The sequence below is a fragment of the Eubalaena glacialis genome, chromosome 6 (assembly GCF_028564815.1).
Source record: "Eubalaena glacialis isolate mEubGla1 chromosome 6, mEubGla1.1.hap2.+ XY, whole genome shotgun sequence".
NCBI classification, from domain to species: Eukaryota; Metazoa; Chordata; class Mammalia; order Artiodactyla; family Balaenidae; genus Eubalaena; species Eubalaena glacialis.
In genome coordinates, this window is record NC_083721.1 from 33,319,427 (window position 1) to 33,338,012 (window position 18,586).

Here is an 18,586-nt window from a genome sequence, read left to right on the forward strand (position 1 = left end):
CTCCAGCTTGTAACCCCAATGGGTATATGGTTTCCAGTCTCATTTCTCTGGGCCTGAGAGCTAGTCTTGAAAATCTGCTTAGTATACCAAGCTATTTCGGGCAAGTACGTAACTTCTTTCCATTCTCCAACTTCCCAGTTCTACACCCACCCCTCTACCAACCCTCTTAATAGGTATTGAAGTACCACTGCTGAGCATCAATACCGGAGTAGGGCTGAGACATTTTATGCTATTCATTTGGATGATTACTGCTAAGCAGACTGCCTGAATTTTGCATATCCCTTGCTCTTCTTCTGATACTCGAATATGGCTACACTCCAGGACACCACGGTTAACTTACTATTCTCTATACATACTATCTTGTAGATTCTATCTCCTGAGGCAGATTTAAAAACCAACTATGAATGTCTCCAAATTCCTGTATCCATCCCAGACCTACCTGCTTAGCTTCAGATCCACTTATGCAGACCCCCAATCATTTTCACATAGAGAAATCAAATTTCAAGTGCTATTTTGTATCCCTGGTCCTTTAGCAACACTCTTCCCCACAACTTCAGACCCCCCACAAGCTTGATTTAGAAAATGTTATCAGCATGTCTTGTAGACTCTATTTCCAAAATGTTTCTCAAATCCAAACATTTCTTTCTATTTCCAGTCACACAACCAAGGTTTGTACAATTATCATTGCCCACTTGGACTAATGCACTATTCTTCCCAATATTCTGCTCTCAAATCACTTGTGACCTCCAGAATGAGGTCTTTCCTGACCTCCATATTTAGATGTAGACCCTCACATCATGAACCATTTTCAGTTTCATTTCCCTGCTTTATTTATTTCAATGAAACTATCCCTACCAGAGATTACATATTTTATTCATTAGTACACTTGCTTATTGTCTATATTCCCAATGGAATATGAGTTCAATTCCAGTGCCCAGAGCAGCTACTGACAGATAATAATTGTTCACATATTATTTGTTGAATAAATATATAGGGGGCTTCCCTGGAGGCGCAGTGGTTACGAATCTGCCTGCCAATGCAGGGGACATGGGTTCGAGCCCTGTCTGGGAAGATCTCACGTGCCGCAGAGCAACTAAGCCCGTGCGCCACAGCTACTGAGCCTGTGCTCTAGAGCCCGCGAGCTGCAAATACTGAGCCCACGTGCCACAACAACTGAAGCCTTTGTGCCTAGAGCCCGTGCTCCGCAACGAGAAGCCACCGCAATGAGAAGCCCACTCACCCCCACTCGTCACAACTAGAGAAAGCCCACGCGCAGCAACAAAGACCCAACGCAGCCAAAAATAAACAAATAAATAAATAAATTTATTAAAAATATATATGAATGAGAGATGTTATACTCAAAATTGCAACTCTTCTTCAAAGCTAAGATACTATACTCAAACCAAGCTTTTTCATGTAAATGGCCCTAATCCAATGAAATTTGGACCAAACCATCAATCAAGCTTTTAGGCAACTTCAGGCCTCTCTGAACTTGGAGTAGGAGTAGTTTAGATTCATGTTGAGATACGGACAGCTCTATCCGTCCCTAGTTTCACCATACACGTATTTGTAGAAGTGTATCCATTCATTTATTACCTCATTCATTTAACATATTTTTGTAACTATGATAACTGGTTACAAAAAAAGAATAACATAGAATATCTACCCTTAAGTGTTACAATCTTTTGAGTGTTGTAATTTCTATTTAATTTCAGCAGATTAGGTATTAAAATATACACATACATACATACACACATACACACATAACATAGATGAAAGAATTGTCATTCAGTAAGACCAAAGTTGTCATTTATATCCCCCAAAATACTGTTTAATTTTTCAAAAGTATGATAGATTGTAAAAAAATTTGATGTATTCCAAATGTAGTAGTTGAAAAAACTCATATAATTAAAGAGTTAATAACATTCCAAGGAAATTTTAAAATATTGGCAGAAAATAGACTGTAATACTATTTATGCCTTTTCATTAGACAATTTGACAAGGGTACAGATTTAAAAGCACCATCCTATTTCACAAACCTTTATCCCTACTTTAAACGTGCAACCTCTTGTGCAATTAAGACCAATGGATTGTCTGCAGAAAAGCCAAGAAAATTGTATTCTTTTTTCAATGCTTTTGGGAGCTTTCTTCTAAAACTTTATAAATCTCTTTCTATGTAGTTCAAATAGAAAAGACTGCCAGGTTCTATTATTTCTTAGTGTCTGAGCTCCCCATAGACAGAATGATTATATATGGCTAATCTTTCAGAGATTACGAGTTTTGTGCAGAGAGATAGAAAGAATCCTATGGTCATTATGTAGATGAAACAATCCTCTCTTTTAGCCCTATTTAGCTAAATTCTGACAAGCCAATCCATACATAGGTGGGAAATAGGCCCCTGAGAAAACTCATTTCACATGTTGCTAAGTTACTAACCAGTTAAAAAAAAAGCTAGATGAATAAGAAAGATTAAAATGCTTTTACAGTATATCATCTGCAATATGCATTTATGAGTCATATAGTAGCTATTTAAAGTTACTTCAGAAAACTAGACAATTGAGGATGAGAAATGAAGACAAATGAAAGAAGACATGAGGCTATAGAGTTGTGTTAAAGTTAGCAGCTTAAATTCACAGGCATTATTTGTAAAGGTCCTATTCCTTTTGTTTGTCTGTACCTAAAATTAGAATAAAATACAGCCTAAACTTCAGGTTTTAGGCTGATGCCATAGAAAGCTAAGAAGTTTTGGTGTTTCATATAAATTTTAAGAATGTGAATTGCCTTTCTATAACCTCCTGATTCTATCCAAGTCTCATGCTCTCACATAAAAGCTTAAAATTGTAGTCATATTATCTGTGCTTGGACTTTTCCCCTTCAGGCTTACATTTTTTATTTTCTTTTGAATTTGGATGATGAGTTTCCAATGTACAAACCTGACACAAGCTTCTGAAAATCCTACTCATTTATACTTTCAATAAATGCTCATTGTGCAATATGAGTTATCATAGGGTGGTGTGGTAGAGCAGTAGAAAACACATCAAACACCTCTGACCTTACAGAGCTTACACTGTAGTGGAGGCAACAGCCATACCCAAGATAAACAAGAAAATGTATAGTATGTTAGACAGTGGTGAATGTTAATGGGAAAGATTTTTAGAGAAGAAAATCTGGTGATTTGTGGGGAGAATTGTCAGAGTATTTTCAGAGAGGAAGTGAGATCTGGAGTAAAAGGCAGCTTTAGTGAGAAACATGGAAAGTTTATCTTTGGTACTGGGAGAGACTTTCATCTATGTTGGCAGACAGGTAGGTAGATATGTGAATGTGGTGGTAGTGGTTTGTTGGAATTCTTTCTGGTTGCTTTTATGTTCTTAGAGGCTAAGGATGACATGAAGTAATGTAATCTGAAGGGGTGAGGAATTATTAAGGAGTTGTTAATGAATAGATTAAGAAATTAAATATAAATGCTCAAGAGCATCAAGGGCCCACCTAAAGTTATTTAAGCATTTTACTCCTTCACTTATTTTCTACTTTCCTTATTTTGATTATTTTTGGCAAAGTTATGTCATTCTGAAATTATATCAGATACTATAATGATTATCAAGAAAGTATGCAGCTGTCCTCTAGATCATAGCACATTGTTCATTACTCTAGAATACTAAAGAACAAACAAATGAATAAAGATAGTGACACACTCTTATTACACACTGCAATGCTAAATGCATGGCAGTTTACAATTTTATCTTCACACACATACACAATTAAGAACTTAATTTTCTAAAAATGTGTTTTATCTCTACAATTAACTTGGAAATATTTATATTCTATGGATTAGCTCCTGTTTCTTTACAGAGAACTAAACGAATGAACATCTCTATTTTCAAGTAAGCAGAAGTCATTTCCTATGCATGTATGTATGCATGTATGTTAAGGATGACACCAAGTAGAAAAAAAATCATCGCAAGTACTATCCTACCCCCGATCACATATTATCTTTCCAGCTCACCATGGCAGAGGTGATAACTTTCTTCCTTGAATTCCCATAGCTCTCTATGTACTTGTTAAATATTCCCACCCTCTAGTTTTGTTGGGTAGGTTTCTGATAAGTACATTTTAGCTACCCAACTAGATTTTCAGGTCTCTCAGAGAAGTACAGCACTGAGATTAAGACCATCATTTCTGGAGCCAGACTATCTGGATTTGAAACCCTATTCTGGCACTTGCCTTTCCTTTGCAGGTTATAGCATATGCTTACTTTACTTCAGGATTAATACACATTTGCACGCAGACACATCTACCCACCTATACACACAGAAACTGACCAACCAAATACCGCCACTTCCTACTTGAGTAATCTTGGGAAAATGATATAATTCTATGAACTTATTCTTTTGCAAAACGCTCATAATAGTACTTCTTAACTTATAGACTTATGAGTACTAAAATAAATAGTAAAATTAAAGGGCTTAAAATACTGTCTGGAAGACTTGTGGATTAAATGGTGAAGTAGGAAAATCCTGAGCTTACCTCCTCCTAGAGACACAACAAAACTACAACTATAGATACAATAAGTATCTCTGAGAACAACCTGAAGACTAGCAGATCATTTCTACATGTTCTACAAATTATTTAAAGCTTATGAAGAAACAGCGACATCAAGATAGGTAGGAAGGGCAGAGACTCAGTCTAGACAGAACCCATACCACCACTGTGGTGACCCATAAGCAGGAGGAATGTCACAACAGCAAAGTTCCCCGCTGAGGACTGAGGGGTCTGAGCCCCAGAATGGGCTTCCCAGCCTAGGGGACCTGAACTGGGAAAAGAGCCCCAATAACATCGGACTTTGAAAACCAGTGGGGCTTACATCTGCAAGAGCTGGAGGGCTATGGGAAATCAAGATTTTGCTCTTGAAGGACTTGCGTGCAAACTCACTGGTTCCAAGTTCCAGAGAAGAGGCAACAGCTTGGAAAGCACTGGGTCATACAAAAAGGAGAGTCACTGACTAATATCGGGGCAGGTGCTGGAGGGGCAGGGATCTGCTGGAACTTTCTAGTGACAGAAGCACTGGTGGGCACAATTTTAAAAAAAATGCTCCTTCCATCTAGCTGGCCTGGTGCTAGAGAGTGACACTTCTGTCATTCTTAATCAACTTAGCTAAAGTCATGCACCCCACCCCAGTGTTCCCTTGAGGACTTGCCCCGACCAACCTGCCCACCATGGCCAGCCCTTCCAAAGCTGCTCCTGCTCCACTTCACCTGGTGGGCAGCCCCAGCTAGAAATGGCACACCTCCAAGGTGGCTTTTGCTCCATAGGGCCATACCTGTACCTCAGTGTGCTCACAACAGTCATGGCCAGACCTTGCAGCCAGGCAGGCTGGGGGCCAACCCTATCCAACACCACGCCTATGGCAGACATGGTCAGAGCTCATAGGAAGCCAGACTGGGGACCAACCCCCACCCACCAGGGCATCCACAGCAGTTGTGGATGAGCCATTCAGCCAGCTGAACCAGAGGCCATCCTGCTCACTAGTGCACCTGCAGCAATGATGACCCAATCTCAACAATAGGATGTATTGAGCCTACACAGAGGATACACCTGCAGCATCTGGATCTGGTGACCAGAAGGGATTGTGCCACTGGGCCCACAGGACACCTTATACATAAGACTATTATTTGAAGACTGGGAATATAGTCCCTAATACATAGAAGAAAACACAGAGAGTTACGCAAAATGGGGAGACAAAGGAATACTTTCCAAATGAAAGAACAAGAGAAATCCCCAGAAGAAGAATGAAAAGAAATGGAGAAAAGCAATTTACCAAATACAGTTCACAGTAATAGGTATAAAAATGCTCATTGAATTTGGGAGAAGAATGGATGAACTCAGTGAGAAGTTGAAAAAAGAGATGGAAAATATAAAAAAGACCAAATCAGAACTAAGAATACAATAACTGAAATAAAAAATACACTAGAGGGAATCAACAGAAGATTAAAAGATTCAGAAGAATGGATCAGCAATCTGGAAAACAGGATGGTGAAAATCACCCAATCAGAACAGCAAAAAGGAAAAAGAATTAAAAGTTGAAAATAGTTTAAGAGAGGGGGATTCCCCAGTGGTTAATACTCTGTGCTCCCAATGCAGGGGGCCTGAGTTTGATCCCTTGTCAGGGAACTAGATCCCACATCCTGCAACTAAAAGATCCCGTGTACCACAACTAAGACCCAGCACAGTCAAATAGATAAATAAATAAATAAAAGGGAAAAAAAGATAGTTTAAGAGAACTCTGGGACAACATTAAGCATACTGATATTCATATTATAGAAGTCCCAGAAAGACAAGAGAGAGAGAAGGGAACAGAAACTCTATTTGAAGAAATAATGGCTGAAGACTTCCCCAACCTGGCAAACGAAACAGACATCCAAGTCTAGGAAGCACCGAAAGCCCCAAACAAGATGAACCCAAAGAAATTCACACCAAGACACATTAAAATTAAAATATCAAGCTTAAAGAGAGAATATTAAAAGCAGCAAGAAAAAAAAACCTAGTTATGAAGAAGGAACTCTCCATAAGACAATCGGTTGATTTTACAGTAGAAACATTACAGGCCAGAAGAGGCTGACATGATATATCCAATGTGCTAAAAGAAAAAAAACAAAAAACAAAAACCTTACAACCAAAAATACTCTACCCAGCAAGATTATCGTTCAGAATTAAAGGAGAAATAAAAAGTTTCCTAGAGAGGCAAAAGCTGAAAGAGTTCATCACCTTTAAACTGGCCTTATAAGAAATGTTAAAGAGACCTTTTTAAATAGAAAGGGAAAGACCATACTAGAAACAAGGAAATTATGAAAGAAAAAGACCTCACTGGTAAATCAAACATATAGTGGAAGTAGTGGATCGGACACCTATAAAGCTAGTTTGAAGGTTAAAAAATCTAGTAAAATCATCTATATTTAAAATAACTAATCAATACACAAAATAAAAAGATGTAAAATATGATGTCAAAAGCATAAAATGTGGGGTGAGGGAGGGAATAAAAATGTAGTGCTTTCAGAATATGCTCAAACTTAAGCAATCATCAACTTAGAATAGACTGCTATAAATATAGGTTGCTATACATGAACATCATGTTAACCACAAACCAAAAACCTATAAGAGACACACAAAAAATAAAGAGAAAAGAATAAAAACAACACTAAAGAAAGACATCAAATTACAAGGGAAGAGAACAAGAGAAAAAAAAAGAAACAGAGAAGAACTACAAAACAACCAGAGAACAATCAACAAAATGGCAATAAGTACATACATATCAATGATTACTTTAAATGTAAATTGGCTAAATGCTCCAGTCAAAAGACATAGGGTAGCTAAATGGATTGAAGAAAAACAAGTCACATGTGTATGCTGCCTACAAGAGGCAACTCACTTCAGACCTAAAAAACACAAGCAGACTGAAAGTGACGGGATGAAAAAAGATACTTCATGAATAGGGAAATAAAAAGAAAGCTCGAGTAGCAATACATGTATCAGACAAAATAGACTTTAAAACAAAGACTGTAACAAGAGACAAATAAGAACATTACATAATCACAAAAGGATGAATCCTACAAGGGATATAACACTTCTAAGTATCTATGCACCCCAAAAAGAAGAACCTAACACATAAAGCAAATATTAATAGACATAAAGGGAAATATTGATAGTAATACAATCATAGTAGGGGAGTTTAACATCCCATTTATATCAATGAATATAGTCCAGAGAGAAAAACAATTAGGAAACATTGGCCTTAAACTACACACTAGATCATATATATATAGATCATTCCATCCCCAAACAGCAGAATACATTCTTTTCAAGTGTGCATGGAACATTCTTCAGGATAGATCCCAAGTTAGGCCACAAGTCTCATTAATCTAAGAAGACTGAAATCATATCAAGCATATTTTCCAACCAAAACAATACAAAACTAGAAATCAATTATAAGAGGAAAACTGGAAAAAACACAAACATGTGGAGGCTAAACAACATGCTACTAAACAACCAATGGGTCAACAAAAACAACAACAAAAAATCAAAGAAGAAATTAAAAACTACCTCCAGACAAATGAATATGAAAAACAGAATTCCAAAATCTATGGGACGCAGCAAAAGAAATTCTAAGAGGGAAGTATAGAGATACAGGCCTCCCCCACAAAACAAGAAAATTCTCAATAAAAAGTAAAACCTTACACCTAAAGGAACTAGAAGAAGGAGAGCAAACAAAGCCCCAGGTTAGTGGAAGGAAGGAAATAACAAATATCAGAGAGGAAATAAATGAAATAGAGACTTAAAAAAATAATAGAAAATGTGAATGACATTAATAGGTGGTTCTTTGAAAACAAACGAAATTGATAAAACTTTAGCCATATTCATTAGGAGCAATAGTATCAGAAATAAAAGGAGAGAAGTTACAGCAAACACCACATTAATACAAGGCATCATAAGAGATTACCATGAACTATTATATGCCAACAAATTGGACAACCTACAAGAAAAGGATAAATTCCTAGAAATATAGACTCTTTCGAGACTGAATTGGAAGAAATAGAAAATCTGAATAGACTGATCACTAGGAATAAAATTGAATCAGTAATCAAGCAACTCCCAACAAACAAAGGTCCAGGATCAGATGGCTTCATAGGTGAAATCTATCAAACATTTAAAGAAGAATTATTATCTATTCTGTCAAACAGTTCCAAAAAATTGAAGAGGAAAATCTCATTTTATTAGCTCAAGAGTGATCAAGAGATAAGCATTGGAGGTATAGACATGGAGGTAGCAAAGACGAGAAAGAGGATGCTAGAGGTAATGGTGGAAGAAGAGTGTGCAGGCCCTAAAGAAGCTTTTACCTGCTTGATCAAACTGTATATAAAATCTGCCCTTGGGGGGACCTTCAAGGTGGTGGAGGAGTAAGACGTGGAAATCACCTTCCTCCCCACAAATACAACAGAAATACATCTACATGTAGAACAACTACAGAACACCTACTGAACGTTAGCAAGACCTCAGACTTCCCAAAAGGCAAGAAGCTAACACGTACATGGGTAGGCCAAAAGAAAAAAGAAAAAACAGAGACAAAAGAATAGGGACAGGACCTGCACCTTTGAGAGGGAGCTGTGAAGGAGGAAAAGTTTCCACACACTAGGAAGTCCCTTCACTGGCGGAGATGGGGATTGGTGGGGGGGAAGCTTTGGAGCCATGGAGGAGAGCGCAGCAATAGAGGAACAGACGGCAAAGTGGAGAGATTCCTGCACAGAGGATCGGTGCCGACCAGCACTCACCAGCCCGAGAGGCTTGTCTGCTCACCCACAGGAGTGGGTGGGGGCTGGGAGATGAGGCTCAGGCTTTGGAGGTCAGATCCCAGGGAGAGGACTGGGGTTGGCTGCGTGAACACAGCCTGAAGGGGGCTAGTGCACCACAGCTAGCTGGGAGGGCGTCTAGGAAAAATTCTGGAACTACCTAAGAGGCAAGAGACCATTGTTTTGGGGTGCGCAAGGAGAGGGGATTCAGGGCACCGCCTAAACGAGCTCCAGAGATGGGCGTGAGCCGTGGCTATCAGCGCAGATACCAGAGATGGGCATGAGACGCTAAGGCTGCTGCTGCAGCCACCAAGAAGCCTGTGTGCATGCACAGGTCACTATCCACAACTCCCCTCCCGGGACCCTGTGCAGCCCGCCACTGCCAGGGTCCCATGATCCAGGGACAAATTCTCCGGGAAACACACGGCATGCCTCAGGCTATTGCAATGTCAGGCTGGCCTCTGCTGCTGAAGGCTTGTTGCACATTCCATACCCCTCCCTCCCCTCTGCCTGAGTGAGCCAGATCCCCTTAATCAGCTGCTACTTTAACCCCGTCCAGTCTGGGGAGGGAACAGACGCCTTCAGGCAACCTACACGCAGATGGGGGCCAAATCCAAAGCTGAACCCAAGGAACCGTGCGAACAAAGAAGAGAAAGGGAAATTTCTCCCAGCAGCCTCAGGAGCAGCGGATTAAATCTCCACAATCAACTTGATGTACCCTGCATCTGTGAAATACCTGAACAGGCAATGAATCATCCCAAAACTGAGGTGGTGGACTTTGGAAACAACTGTAGACTTGGGGTTTGCTTTTTGCATCTAATTTGTTTCTGGTTTTATGTTTATCTTACTTTAGTATTTAAAGCTTATTCTCATTGGTAGATTTGTTTATTGATTTGGTTGCTCTCTTCCTTTATATATATATATATATATATATATATATATTTCTATCTTCTTTTTTATGCTTCTTTGTGTGATTTTGTCTGTATAGCGTTGCTTTTACCAGTTGTCCTAGGGTTCTGTCTGTCCATTTTTTTTTTTTTTTAGTAGGATTTTCAGCGCATATTGTCTTTGGTGGATTTGTTTTTTGGTTTGGTTGCTCCCTTCTTTCTTTCTTTCTTTCTTTTTTTAAAATAATATTTATTTTATTTTAATTTCAATAACTTTCTACTATTTTCTTTTCTTTCTTCCTTCCTTCCTTTCTTTTTTTTTCTCCCTTTTCTTCTGAACCATGTGGCGGACAGTCTCTTGTTATCTGGCCGGGTGTCAGGCCTGAGCCTCTGAGGCAGGAGAGCCAAGTTCAGGACATTGGTCGACCAGAGACCTCCCGGCTCCACGTAATATGAAACAGTGAAAGCTCTCCCAGAGATCTCCATCTCAACGCTAAGACCCAGCTCCACTCAACAACCAGCAAGCTACAGTGCTGGACACCCTATGCCAAACAACTAGCAAGACAGGAACACAAGCCCACCCATTAGGAGAGAGGCTGCCTAAAGTCATAATAAGTTCAGAGACACACCAAAAGATACCACCGGACACAGTCCTGCCCACCAGAAAGACAAGATCAAGCTGCATCCATCAGAACATAAGCACCATTCCCCTACACCAGGAAACCTACACAACCAACTGATTCAACCTTACCCACTGGCGGCAGACACCAAAAACAACGGGAACCATGAACCTGCAGCCTGTGAAAAGGAAACCCCAAACACAGTAAGTTAAGCAAAATGAGAAGACAGAGAAATACACAGCAGATGAAGGAGCAAGGTAAAAACCCACCAGACCAAACAAATGAAGAGGAAATAGGCAGTGTCCTGAAAAAGAATTCAGAGTAATGATAGTAAAGGTGATCCAAAATCTTGGAAATAGCATGGAGAAAATACAAGAAACGCTTAACAAGCACCTAGAAGAACTAAAGAGCAAACAAACAATGATGAACAACACAATAAATGAAATTTAAAATTTTCTAGAAGGAATCCATAGCAGAATAACTGAGGCAGAAGAACGGATAAGTGACCTGGAAGATAAAATAGTGGAAATAACTACCGCAGAGCAGAAGAAAGAAAAAAGAATGAAAAGAATAAAGGACAGTCTCAGAGACCTCTGGGACAACATTAAATGCACCAACATTCAAATTATAGGGGTCCCAGAAGAAGAAGAGAAAAAGAAAGGGACTGAGAAAATATTTGAAGAGATTAGAGTTGCAAACTTCCCTAATATGGGAAAGGAAATAGTCAATCAAGCCCAGGAAGCACAGAGTCCCATACAGGATAAATGAAGGAGAAACATGACAAGACACATATTAATCAAACTACCAAAAATTAAATACAAAGAAAAAATATTAAAAGCAGCAAGGGAAAAGTGACAAATAACATAAGAGGGAATCTTGATAAGGTTAACAGCTGATCTTTCAGCAGAAACTCTGCAAGCCAGAAGAGAGTGGCAGGACATATTTAAAGCGATGAAAGGGAAAAACCTACAACCAAGACTACTCTACACAGCAAGGATCTCATTCAGATTCGACAGAGAAGTTAAAACCTTACAGAAAAGCAAAAGCTAAGAGAATTCAGCACCACCATCCAGCTTTACAAGTGCTAAAGGAACTTCTCTAAGTGGGAAACACAAGAGAAGGAAAAGACCTACAATAACAAGCCCAAGGCAATTAAGAAAATGGTAATAGGAATGTATATATCAATAATTACTTAAATGTAAATGGATTAAATGCTCCAACCAAAAGACATAGACTGGCTGAATGGATACAAAAACAAGACCCATATATATGCTGTCTACAAGAGACCCACTTGAGACCCAGGGACACATACAGACTGAAAGTGAGGGGATGGAAAAAGATATTCCATGCAAATGGAAATCAAAAGAAAGCTGGAGTAGCAATTCTCATATCAGACAAAACAGACTTTAAAATAAAGACTATTACAAGAGACAAAGAAGGACACTACATAATAATCAAGGGATACAAGAAGAAGATATAACAATTGTAAATATTTATGCACCCAACATAGGAACACCTCAGTACATAAGGTAAATGTTAATAGCCATAAAAGGGGAAATTGACAGTAACACAATCATATTAGGGGACTTTAACATCCCACTGTCACCAATGGACAGATCATCCAAAATGAAAATAAATAAGGAAACACAAGCTTTAAATGACACATTAAACAAGATGGACTTAATTGCTATTTATAGGACATTCCATCCAGAAACAACAGAATACACTTTCTTCTCAAGTGCTCATGGAACATTCTCCAGGATAGATAGTATCTTGGGTCACAAATCAAGCCTTGGTAAATTAAAGAAAATTGAAATCGTATCAAGTATCTTTTCCAACCACAATGGTAGGAAACTAGATATCAATTACAGGAAAAAATCTGTAAAAAATACAAACACATGGAGGCTAAACAATATACTACTAAATAACCAAGAGATCACTGAAGAAATCAAAGAGGAAATCAAAAAATACCTAGAAACAAAGGACAATGAAAACACAATGACCCAAAACCTATGGAATGCAGGAAAAGCAGTTCTAAGAGGGAAGTTTATAGCAATACAAGCCTACCTCAAGAAACAAGAAACATCTCAAATAAACTACCTAACCTTACACCTAAAGCAATTAGAGAAAGAAGAACAAAAAACCCCCAAAGTTAACAGAAGGAAAGAAATCATAACAATCAGATCAGATATAAATGAAAAAGATATGAAGGAAACGATAGCAAAGATCAATAAAACTAAAAGCTGGTTCTTTGAGAAGATAAATAAAATCGATAAACTATTAGCCAAACTCATCAAGAAAAAAAGGGAGAAGACTCAAATCAAGAGAATTAGAAATGAAAATGGAGAAGTAACAACTGACACTGCAGAAATACAAAGGATCATGAGAGATTAGTACAAAGAACTACTTGCCAATAAAATGGACAACCTGGAAGAACTGGACAAATTCTTAGAAAAGCACAAACTTCTGAGACTGAATCTGGATGAACTAGGAAATATAACCAGACGAATCACAAGCACTGAAATTGAAACTGTGATTAAAAATCTTCCAACACACAAAAGCCCAGGACAAGATGGCTTCACAGGTGAATTCTATCAAACATTTAGAGAAGCGCTAACACCTATCCTTCTCAAACTCCTCCAAAATATAGCAGAGGGAGGATCACTCCCAAACTCATTCTATGAGGCTACCATCACCCTGATACCAAAACCAGACAAAGATGTCACTAAAAAAGAAGACTAGAGGACAAAATCACTGATGAACACAGATGCAAAAATCCTCAATAAAATACTAGCAAACAGAATCCAACAGCACATTAAAAGGATCATACACCATGATCAAGTGGGATTTATCCCAGGAATGCAAGGATTCTTCAATACACGCAAATCAATCAATGTGATACACCATATTAACAAATTGAAGGAGAAAAACCATATGATCATCTCAATAGATGCAGAGAAAGCTTTCAACAAAATTCAACATCCATTTATAATAAAAACCCTCCAGAAAGTAGGCATAGAGGGAACTTACCTCAACATAGTAAAGGCCATATATGACAAACCCACAGCCAACATTGTTCTCAAGGGTGTAACACTGAAACCATTTCCACTAAGATCAGGAACAAGACAAGGTTGCCCACTCTCACCACTATTATTCAACATAGCTTTGAAAGTTTAAGCCACAGCAATCAGAGAAGAAAAAGAAATAAAAGGAATCCAAATCGGAAAAGAAGAAGTAAAACTGTCACTGTTTGCAGATGATATGATACTATACATAGAGAATCCTAAAGATGCTACCAGAAAACTACTAGAGCTAATCAATGAATGTGGTAGAGTAGCAGGATACAAAATTAATGCACAGAAATCTCTTGCATTCCTATACACGAATGATGAAAAATCTGAAAGAGAAATTAAGGAAACACTCCCATATACCATTGCAACAAAAAGAATAAAGTACCTAGGAATAAAACTACCTAAGGAGACAAAAGACCTGTATGCAGAAAACTGTAAGACACTGATGAAAGAAATTAAAGATGAAAAAAACAGATGGAGAGATATACCTTGTTCTTGGACTGGAAGAATCAACATTGTGAAAATGACTCTACTACCCAAAGCAATCTACTGATTCAATGCAATCTCTATCAAACTACCAATGGCATTTTTCACAGAACTAGAACAAAAAATTTAACAATTTGTATGGAAACACAAAAGATCCCAAATAGCCAAAGCAATCCTGAGAAAGAAAAATGGAGCTGGAGGAATCAGGCTCCCTGACTTCGGACTATACTACAAAGCTACAGTAATCAAGACAGTATGGTACTGGCACAAAAATAGAAATATACATCAATGGAACAGGATAGAAAGCCCAGAGATAAACTCACACACATGGTCACTTTATCTTTGATAAAGGAGGCAATAATATATACATGGAGAAAAGACAGCCTCTTCAATAAGTGGTGCTGGGAAAACTGGACAGCTGCATGTAAAAGAACGAAATTAGAACACTCCCTAACACCATATACAAAAATAAACTCAAACGGATTAAAGACCAAAATATAAGGCCAGACACTATAAAACTCTTAGAGGAAAACATAGGCAGAACACTCTATGACATAAATCACAGCAAGATCCTTTTTGACCCACTTCCTGGAGAAATGGAAATAAAAACAAAAATAAACAAATGGGACCTAATGAAACCTAAAAGCTTTTGCACAGCAAAGGAAGCCATAAACAAAACGAAAAGACAACTCTCAGAATGGGAGAAAATATTTGCAAACAAAGCAGCTGACAAAGGATTAATCTCCAAAATTTACAAGCAGCTCTGGCAGCTCAATATCAAAAAACAAACAAAACAATCCAAAATTAGGCAGAAGACCTAAATAGACATTTCTCCAAAGAAGATATACAGATTGCCAACAAACACATGAAAGGATGCTCAACATCACTAATCATTAGAGAAATGCAAATCAAAACTACAATGAGGTATCATCTCACACCAGTCAGAATGGCCCTCATCAAAAAGTCTACAAACAATAAATGCTGGAGAGGGTGTGGAGAAAAGGGAACCCTCTTGCACTGTTGGTGGGAATGTAAATTGATACAGCCAGTATGGAGAACAGCATGGAGGTTCCTTAAAAAACTAAAAATAGAACTACCATATGACCCAGCAAACCCACTACTGGGCATATACCCTGAGAAAACCGTAATTCAAAAAGAGTCATGTACCAAAATGTTCATTGCAGCTCTATTTACAATAGCCAGGTTATGGACGCAACCTAAGTGTCCATCGACAGATGAATGGATAAAGAAGGTGTGGCACATATATATACACTGTAATATTACTCAGCCATAAAAAGAAATGAAATTGAGTTATTTGTAGTGAGGTGGATGGACCTAGAGTCTGTCATACAGAGTGCAGTATGTAAGAAAGAGAAAAAAAAATGCCATATGCTAACATATATATATGGAATCTAAAAAAAAAAAAAAAATTGTTCTGAAGAATCTAGCAGCAGGACAGGAGAATAAAGACGCAGGCGCAGAGAATGGACTTGAGGACATGGGGAGGGGGAAGGGTAAGCTGGGATGAAGTGAGGGAGTGGCATGGACATATATACAGTACCACATGTAAAATAGATAGCTAGTGGGAAGCAGCTGCATAGCACAGGGAGATCAGCTCAGTGCTTTGTGTCCACCTAGAGGGGTGGGATAGGGAGGGTGGGAGGGAGACATAAGAGGGAGGAGATATGGGGATATATGTATATTTATAGCTGATTCACTTTGTTATACAGCAGAAACTAACACACCATTGTAAAGCAATTATACTCCAATAAAGATGTTAAAAAAATAATAATAATAAAATAAAAATAAAATAATAAAATAAAATAAAATAAAATCTGCCCTTAATCTTTTCAGTTACCTGCATCTTAGTTAAGTGAGGACCAGATATGCATTTCCTGTCCTCGATTAATGAAGAATGGTAGAGTGGGGTCTCTACCATTTCCAACTAAATCTATTCGAATATCTTATTCAGTCAATTGTTTGAGGAGGTTACACACCTAATCAAGTTACAAATCCCAAAATAAGTAGTCGACTTCTGACAGAACAATGAGTTTTGAAATAGAACTCTCATTCATAAATATATATATTCATATATATATTTCTACTGTGCTAGTAATGTATTTCATTGTTTTACCTATAGTCATTACACATGTATACAGACACGTAAACACACACAAACGTATATAGTTATAAAGTCTCTTCCTAGTTTAAGGGAATCTTTTTGACCGACTTCTTTTGTAAAATTCTAAACCAGGGAGCCACAAACATGAATTACATCATCTTTTAAAATTTTCTAGCAGCCACATTTAAGAGAGTAATAAACAGGCAAAATTAATTTTCATAATACACAAATGTACAAAATATAATTTCAACGTAAAATCAATATAAAATTATTAATATAATTTTATGTCTTTGAAAACCAGTGTGTGCATCTATAGCACTTCTGAATGGGCTCAATAGACTCATTAACTGGTGGCTATGACATTGGACAGAACAAGTCTGAACTAATTTGTGGCTCAATTCTGCTCTGCCTAGTAATATTGATCGATATATTTTCTTAATAGAAATAAAGGAAAAGTTATCTAAAAATAGCTTTGGAATACATCTGAAAATCTTATATGTGCAATTAGAAATACAGGCTTAGCAGAATATGTGGGCTTAACAGCAGGTTCCACATTTATTAAGTCAGTCTGCTAATAAGCTTCTTGGGTACTGCTGAGAAATAATTGGACATAATTAATAATTAAATGGCTTAAGGGCAAAATAAATATTTCTCTAATGTTTATTTTTATTTAAAAATAAAGTGAAAACTGTGCCTAAGAGTGGGTATGAAAATAGTTGTAGAAATGGAGCTGCTTCTTCATGTGAAAATATGAAAAACAACTTAAACGCATTAAATGTTAACACTCTAATACTAAACTCTGAGATTTCCTGTTTCTGTTATTGCAATTATGACCAACATGGAACTTGGAGTACAGTGAAAAGAAAAACAAATGCCTACCATAAAATTTGTTCTGTAAGTACGTGAATAAAGAGTTAAGAAGAGTTGTCACTTACTGAAGTTTATTAAAGTTTTCCTTACAGTATTTTTAATGCTCCCCAAAACTCTATGAGGTAGCTATTGTTGTTCTACTATTTATCTATGACAAACTGAGTCTTAGAGACATTAAGTAACTTGTTCAAGGTCAAGAGCTGGTAAGATATATAACCAGGGTAGACCCTTCATATGGTTTCTAACTTTAGAATGGTTAATCAATTTCACGGAGAGACATATGTAATGTTTTAAGTAATGTATTATTATGTTAATATATCTTTCATATAATTTATAATAATATATATCTAATATATTAATATATTAAATGGAAGGTTCTACTTTGGGCTGCTTAATCTTAGAAGATTAAGCCATTGTTTGTTTCTTACTTCAGGGTGGCTGTAAAGAAATTTCAAATGAATTGGTATGGAGATTTCAAATGAATTTAAGATAAGAAAATTACATTTAATGTTAGATGCTTTCACACTTGTTTCTATTTAATCTTTAAAATAACAGAGCAAGATTGATATTAACATTGTTTTATAGATGAGGAAACTGAGGCTTAGCAGAGTTCCTGCTCATAGTGGCAAATTGAGATTTTACCATGTCTGCCTGGCTACATTTCTATGTCTTTTCATGACACCATCACCCTAAGTTGAGGAAAGTTTTAAATGTAAGACGTTTATGGAAATGTGTGCAATGGGGTGAAAGGAGAGACAATGTACTGTTTTTTGTTTTTGTTGTTTTCTAAAAGAAGAGTTATTTTTAATCTTGTTCAAGATCATAATAGCATGCTTCCAAATAAGGAATATAAATTTAGATACGTGGTATCAGTTTTTATTTTGTTTTGTTAATTATTACAATATCTGAAAATACAAAGTATAAATATTCATCATCCTCCAAAATTAAACAGAAATTTAAATATTTGCTTTCTGTCATAATGGGGATTCACACAAATTCTTTCTTGTATTCAATTAATTATCATGATTAAATATTTTCAAAGTCTATTATGTGTCAGACACTTTTCTAGGTACTGGAGATATGATACTTATCACACAACAAATTATTGCCCTTGAGAAAACTTGTGTTCTATAGATAAACAATATATAGAAAGATTTTGATGACTGTCAACTTTATGCAAAATTGGTCATAG